We start from the raw sequence: 7,018 nt of genomic DNA on the forward strand, positions 1-7,018 counted from the left end.
TGTTCTTGCCTGGAAAATCCCATGGACGGAGGAGCCTGGCAGGTTACAGTCCATGGGGTCGCAAAGAGTCGGACACGACTGAGGAACTTCACTTTCTAAGTACTCTTGGCACCTCTTCTTAATATCTTCTGCTTCTGTTAGGTCCATACCATTTCTGTTCTTTATTGAGCCCATCTTTGCATGAAATGTTCCCTTGGTATCTCTAATTTTCTTGAAGAGATCTCTAGTCTTTCCCATTTTATTGTTTTCCTCTATTTTGTTTGCATTGATCACTGTGGAAAGCTTTCTTATCTCTCCTTGCTATTCTCTGGAACTCTGCATTCAAAAGGGGTTATATCTTTCCTTTTCTTCTTTGCTTCTCTTCTTTTCTCAGCTATTTGTAAGGCCTCCTCAGACAATCATTTTGCCTTTTTGCATTTCTTATTCTTGGGGGTGGTCTTGATCCCTGCCTCCTGTATAATATCACAAATCTCTGCCCATAGTTCTTCAGGCATTCTCTCTATCAGATCTAATCCCTGCAATCTATTTGTCACTTCCAGTGTATAATTGTAAGGGATTTGATTTAGGTCATACCTGATTGGTCTAGTGATTTTCCCCACTTTTTTCAATTTAAATCATGTCCTTCTACTCTGCCATCATACTTATCACTTTGGGTACTTTAAACACTGAAATAAATTTTGAAACCAATAGATTTTTATAAGAATGCCTGTACATCTGGAGAATTTTCATTCATCACTGTCCTTCAGGGATGTCCCAAGAAGTGTCAATACTCCTGCAACTCTCCACCTTTAGGTTCCAATTTTATTCAGAACTCTCTGTAAACCAGGCCTGAGTTTTCTCTTTCTATGTTAACTTGTAAAATGGAACTTACCATGGGGTCATATGTACAGTCTGGGGGAGAGAAGACAGAGTAGCAAAAAGGGGGACAAGAAGTTTTGTGTCAATTCATGTAGACTACTTGTTCATTGGCTGAACACCAATCACTTATCAACCACTTCTATTAGAAGATGGTGTGCTGATCTTCATGCCCAAACTTATGGCTTGGTGGGTCAGATAACTGCCCAGTTCATGATGAGCAGCCCAGGTCACATGGTAACTTAATGACCCACAGGTAAGTTTTCAGTCTCTACTGAGGCCCAGTAGCAGCCCAGAAGCTGTTTCTCAGACGGAGAGTAGTTAGTTATCTGCAGATAATGGTAGTGCTTTGTTCCTGAATCCTAAGGGCATGGACTGTAATTCAACAGTAAGATCCTGTAAAAGGCCCCAAATTGTGATTCTGTCTTCTGTTGCCAATTCAGGAGTCATTAGATCTGGTTGGTCACATGGGTAAACAGCAGAGGTGCTTATGCAGCTGCATAGTCCTGTTATAAAATCTTTTCTTGATCTGCAAAAAGAGAAAGATTCTAGGTCTCATCTGAATTATAAAAACAGAGTCAGGGCCCCTCAATTGATTTCCAGACTTGAGCTAGTTTATAAGCCTAGAATGAAAAGAAAATTCAGCTCCATTGAGAGAAAACCCTGGTTCACTCCCCAAATCTATATTATTAATCTTTCTTTCAGCCTTCACCAAAGGGACCTATAGTGTTTATTGTGTCTGTTCTTTTAAACAGGGCAACAGTACATTGGAGAAAAGAAAACAAGCAGATCTTTCAGAGACCACTAGATGCTGGCTCTAAACTGATATTAATTCAGGAGCATAAACAATGGACATGGTAAGAAGAGGAGTTTATGGAGATCAGGTTATCAATGGAATTGAAAAACAATTGGTTGCTGTTGTTCAGTCGCTAAGTCATGTCCAACTCTTGGTACCTTGCATGTGAATATGGGAAATACATTTTGTTTTTTTTTTTTTAACACCTCTCAGTAAAGACCACCAGAAGCAGTTTATTTTCAGGGGGAAAGGCCAGTAAAATTACACTTTCAATGTACTACCTCTTGTAGCTGTCCTTCAGTCACTAAGACGTATCTAACTCTTTGTAACCTCATGGACCATAGCATGCCAAGCTCCTCTGTCCTCCACTATCTCCCAGAGTTTGCTCAAATTCATGTCCATTGAGTTGGGGATGCTATCTAACCATCTTATCCTCTACCACCACCTTCTAATTTCCTGCTTCAATCTGTCCCAGCATCATGATCATTTCCAATAAGTCAGTTCTTCACATTAAGTGACTGAAGTATTGGAGCTTCAGCTTCAGCAACAGTCCTTCCAAAGAATATTCAGGGTTGATTTCCTTTAGGATTGATTCGTTTCATCTCCTTGTAGTCAAAGGGACTCTAAAGAGTCTTCTCCAGCACCACAATTTAAAAGCATCAATTCCTCGGTGCCCAGCCTTCTTTGTGGTCCAACTCTCACATCCATACATGATTTCTGGAAAAACCATAGCTTTGACTATATGTACCTTTGTCGGCCAAGTGCTGTCTCTGCTTTTTAATAGGCTGTCTAGGTTTGTCATAACTTTCCTTCCAAGGGGAAAGCGTCATTTTAATTTCAAGTCTATAGTTATCATCTGCAGTAATTTTGGAGCCCAAGAAAATAAAGTCTATCATTGCTATGAAATGATAGGACCAGATGCCATGATTTTAGTTTTTTAAAGTTAAGTTTCAAGCCAGCTTTGTCACTCTATTCTTTTACTCTTATCGGTTCAGTTCAGTTCAGTCCATCAGTTGTGTCCCACTCTTTGTGACCCCATGAATCGCAACATGCAAGTCCTCCTTGTCCATCACCAACTACCACAGTTTACCCAAACTCATGTCCATTGAATCGGTGATGCCATCCAACCATCTCATCCTCTGTCATCCACTTCTCCTCCTGCCTTCAATCATTCCCAGCATTAGGGTCTTTTCAAATGAGTCAGCCCTTTGCAGCAGGTGGCCAAAGTATCAGAGTTTCAGCTTCAGCATCAGTCCTTCCAATGAACACTCAGGACTGATCTCCTTTAGGATGGACTGGTTGGATCTCCTTGTAGTCCAAGGAACTCTCAGGAGTCTTCTCCAACACCACAGTTCAAAAGCATCAGTTCTTTAGGACTCAGCTTTCTTTGTAGTCCAACTCTCACATCCACACATGACTACTGGAAAAACCATAGCCTTGACTAGATGGACCTTTGTTGGCAAAGTAATGTCTCTGCTTTTTAATACACTATCTAGGTTGGTCATAACTTTCTTTCCAAGGTGAAAGCGTCTTTTAATTTCATGGCTGCAGTCACCATCTGCAGTGATTTTGGATCCCCCAAAATAAAGTCAGCCCCTGTTTCCATTGTTTCCCCATCTATTTGCCATGAAATGATGGGACCGGATGCCATGATCTTAGTTTTCTGAATGTTGAGCTCTAAGCCAGCATTTTCACTCTCCTCTTTCACGTTCATCAAGAGGCTCTTTAGTTCTTCTTCACTTTCTGCTATAAGGGTGGTGTCATCTGCATATCTGAGATTATTGATATTTCTCCTGGCAATCTTGATTCCAGCTTGTGCTTCATCCAGCCCAGTGTTTCTCATGATGTACTCTGCATATAAGTTAAATAAGCAGGGTGACAATATACAGCCTTGATGTACTCCTTTTCTTATTTGGAACCAGTCTGTTGTTCCATGTCCAGTTCTAACTGCTGCTTCCTGACCTGCATACAGATTTCTCAAGAGGCAGGTCAATATTATTAGGTTGGTGCAAACAAAATTGCAGCTTCAGATCATGAATTCTAAATCAGTATAATTAGGGTCAAACACATCTTTCTTAATCAAAATAGCAACCATTACAATCAACATATTGTTGCTAATGAGAAATAAGTTTCTTTATTCCTGTAGCATAAAAATCCATGCTTCAGGATTTGATGAATTCTTAGAAAGCACTTTCTGCCTCCTACTGGTTGTGGAAGCTTTTTCCCTGCAAAATGTGTTGAGATGCCTGAAGAAATGGTATTTGGTTGGCAAGAGGTCAGGTGAATATCGCAGTTGAGGCAAAACTTCATAGCCCAATTCATTCAATTTTTGAAGCATTGGTTCTGTGTGACATGTTGTCAGGCGTTGTCGTGGAAAAGAATTGGTTCTTTCCGTTGATCAATGCCAGTTGCAGGTAGTTTTCAGTGCATCTCATCAATTTACTAAGCATACTTCTCAGATGTAATGGTTTCACCAGGATTCAGAAAGCTGTAGTGGATGAGAATGGTAGGTTACCACCAAACAGTGACGATGACCTTTCTTGGTGCAAGTTTGGCTTTGGCAAGTGCTTTGGAGCTTCTTATCAGTCCAGCTACTGAGCTGGTCATCACTGGTTGTTGTATAAAATCCACTTTACATTGCACATCAAAATCCAATCGAGGAATGGTTCTTTGCTGTGTGGAATAAGACACGATGAGACTTCAAAGCCATGAATTTTTTGATTTCTGATCAGCTCATGAGGCATCCACCTACTGAGGTTTTTCATCTTTCCAATTTGCTACAAATGCTGAATGACCATATTATGGTCAACTTTGAGTTCTTCAGCAACTTCTCATATAGTTGTAAGAGGGTCAGCTTTGATGATGGCTCTCAGTTGGTGATTGTCAATTTCCAATGGCCATCCACTATGCTCCTTATCTTAAGGGCTCTAGTCTCCTTTGCAAAACTTCTTGAGCCACAACTGCACTATATATTTGTTAGCAGTTCTCAGGCCAAGTGTGTTGTTGGTATTGAAAGTTGTCTCCGCTGCTTTATGACCCATTTTGAACTCGAATAAGAAAATCGCTTGAATTTGCTTTTTGTCTAACATCATTTCTGTAGTAAAGCAAATACAAAATAAATAGCAAGCAGTAAGTCATTAGCAAAAACAAATAAACTGAGAAATATGCATTAAAATTATGTACAACATAACTACATTTGTTTAGGAATGTTAGTTCAGTATCAAATGGCAAATTTCAGCAGTGCCAAACCACGATTACTTCTGCATCAATCTAAATAAAGTTTAGATTTCAGATGACTAAAGACAGTCTCAGTAATAAAATAATTTGAAAAACATATCATTCTATTGCTTATATTGAATGAGATAAAAATGTAGTACAAGCACTCTACCACTAATAATTGGTAACTGTCAGTTTTAGAATTGTCTCAACCTCATCAGACAGCACCCAGACTGTCTAATTTTTTCCTCCGTGATTTGTATATACGTTGATCCAAAGTATTCCTATATAGATAAAGAAAGTGATTTATAAAAAAGAGTGTGAGCAATATACGTTTATATTTAAGTAAAATATATCAATACTTTGCAATTAATGTTAATTTTACTCAAATTTAAACATGTTTCTGATTTCACAGCTTTTTAATTAAAAAATATTTCTATAAAATCTGAAAGCATCTGACAAATTCTTATATTCCATTCTGATGAAAATGGACGGATCCTTTCTTAATGTGAAAACTGGTGTAATGATATAGACAGATAGTATGAGAGAAGTAAGAGGGAAGACAGGAGGGAGAAAGATGTATGGAAGAGGGAGTGAGTAAAGGGTAAATGTTATCTTTGGTCATAAAACCCTCTCATTACACTCAAATAAAATAGGAATGGCTTCTACCTCCATACTCATGTAGCATTATTCTGGATACACTAGCAAATGAGTTAGTCAAAATTGATGAGTGTGTATGTGCTTCGGATCAGTGTATAGCATAAATATATACAATGTTTTATACTGTTAAATGAAATAAAATGAGTCTTTTAAAAGGAGATAGATTAGATAATGTATAGCTTCAAAGATCAAGAAAATCAACTGAAAATGTATTAGGAACAATGTGAGAATATAGTATTGCAAATACTTTCCTCTATAGATGATGCAATAATTATTTAAAAATTATAAATATCATATTCAAAACAGAAAATAAAACTTAATTTTTAATACTGAACACAATAAATATGTAAGATATATAAGGACATCTAAAAGCTTTACTGAGTTCCATAAAAATATTTTACCAATGATCACAGAGAAAAATAAGTCTTTTGGTAATTATTTGGCTGTATTGTATGTCTTGTCTCATGATTTTTATATTTGGGGTGAAGGAATATCCTATGATTCATTCAATAAGAGAAAATAAAACTGTAGTCAATGCATTTTGCTCAGTACACGTAGTAGTATAAAGAAAGATTTAAATGTAATATTAATTATTTTGTTCTCAAATTATGCCTGAAACAAGCAAATAATAGATCAAAATACTTTAAATAAATACGAAAAAAATAAATAATTTATTTTTAACAAAAAGAATGATGTGGCCTCCAGTTCTCTTTCTGACTCTTGCAAAACTTGGAAGTAAATATCAACAATTCTTCTTAGACCCACTGGAGAACTAGGTCACAGTGCAAACTTCTACCCTTAAAACTGGAGATACAGGTGAATACAGGAGAATCACAGCTTACCAGGAGAAGAATCCTGAAGAGCCAGAAACTACAGAAACATTTAAGCTGATCGATGAACTGCTGGAGGCTCAATGTGAATGAGCTTGAGAGTGAAAATTCAGGGCCCAGTTCTTACTAAAGCTCCACATTTTCCTGAATTTTAATTCCAAGGGACAGATCAGGTTTTCACTAAGGATTTAAGAAAATTTCACCATACCTGGAGACTCCCAGGGATGGTGGAGCCTGGAGGGCTGCCGTCTATGGGGTCGCACAGAGTCGAGCACTACTGAAGCGACTTAGCAGCAGCAGCAGCAGCAGCACAATGCATTAGGCAGAAGGAGGGTAAAAGTAACAATTTTGAAATACACTCCCAACATTCTGTTCTTCACTATATTCTCTGTAACAAAGGCCACCCCTGGAAGGAAACTACTTTATCAGAGTCTTATTTGAACTTGGGGAAGGGCAACTGGGCAACTCCAGCTCCCTTTAGCCTTCCTGCCTCACATAGTGAAGAAAAATAAATAAATAAAGAAGCTAAGAAAATATTCTGAAAGTCACAGACCAGGGACTCGTGCCTGGTGGGGATAAGGGGAGAAAAAAGAGGAAAGAAAAAGAGACCACAGAGATTTCATCAAAAGATTATAGACTCTTTCAGCACTGCAGGGCTTTG

General features: G+C 38.1%; 1 long non-coding RNA gene across 1 annotated transcript; it reads right to left on the minus strand.

The window, feature by feature from the left end:
- Positions 1–1,866: 1,866 nt before the first annotated feature.
- On the minus strand, positions 1,867–6,675 carry LOC145525437 (uncharacterized). The gene is made up of 2 exons (XR_014068210.1): positions 6,566–6,675; positions 1,867–4,745 (listed from the first exon to the last, which is right to left on the minus strand). It is a non-coding gene; the product is annotated as an uncharacterized LOC145525437 (long non-coding RNA).
- Positions 6,676–7,018: the final 343 nt, after the last annotated feature.

Source organism: Giraffa tippelskirchi, chromosome 11 (assembly GCF_054371585.1).
Source record: "Giraffa tippelskirchi isolate mGirTip1 chromosome 11, T2T-mGirTip1v1.2.pri, whole genome shotgun sequence".
NCBI classification, from domain to species: domain Eukaryota; kingdom Metazoa; phylum Chordata; class Mammalia; order Artiodactyla; family Giraffidae; genus Giraffa; species Giraffa tippelskirchi.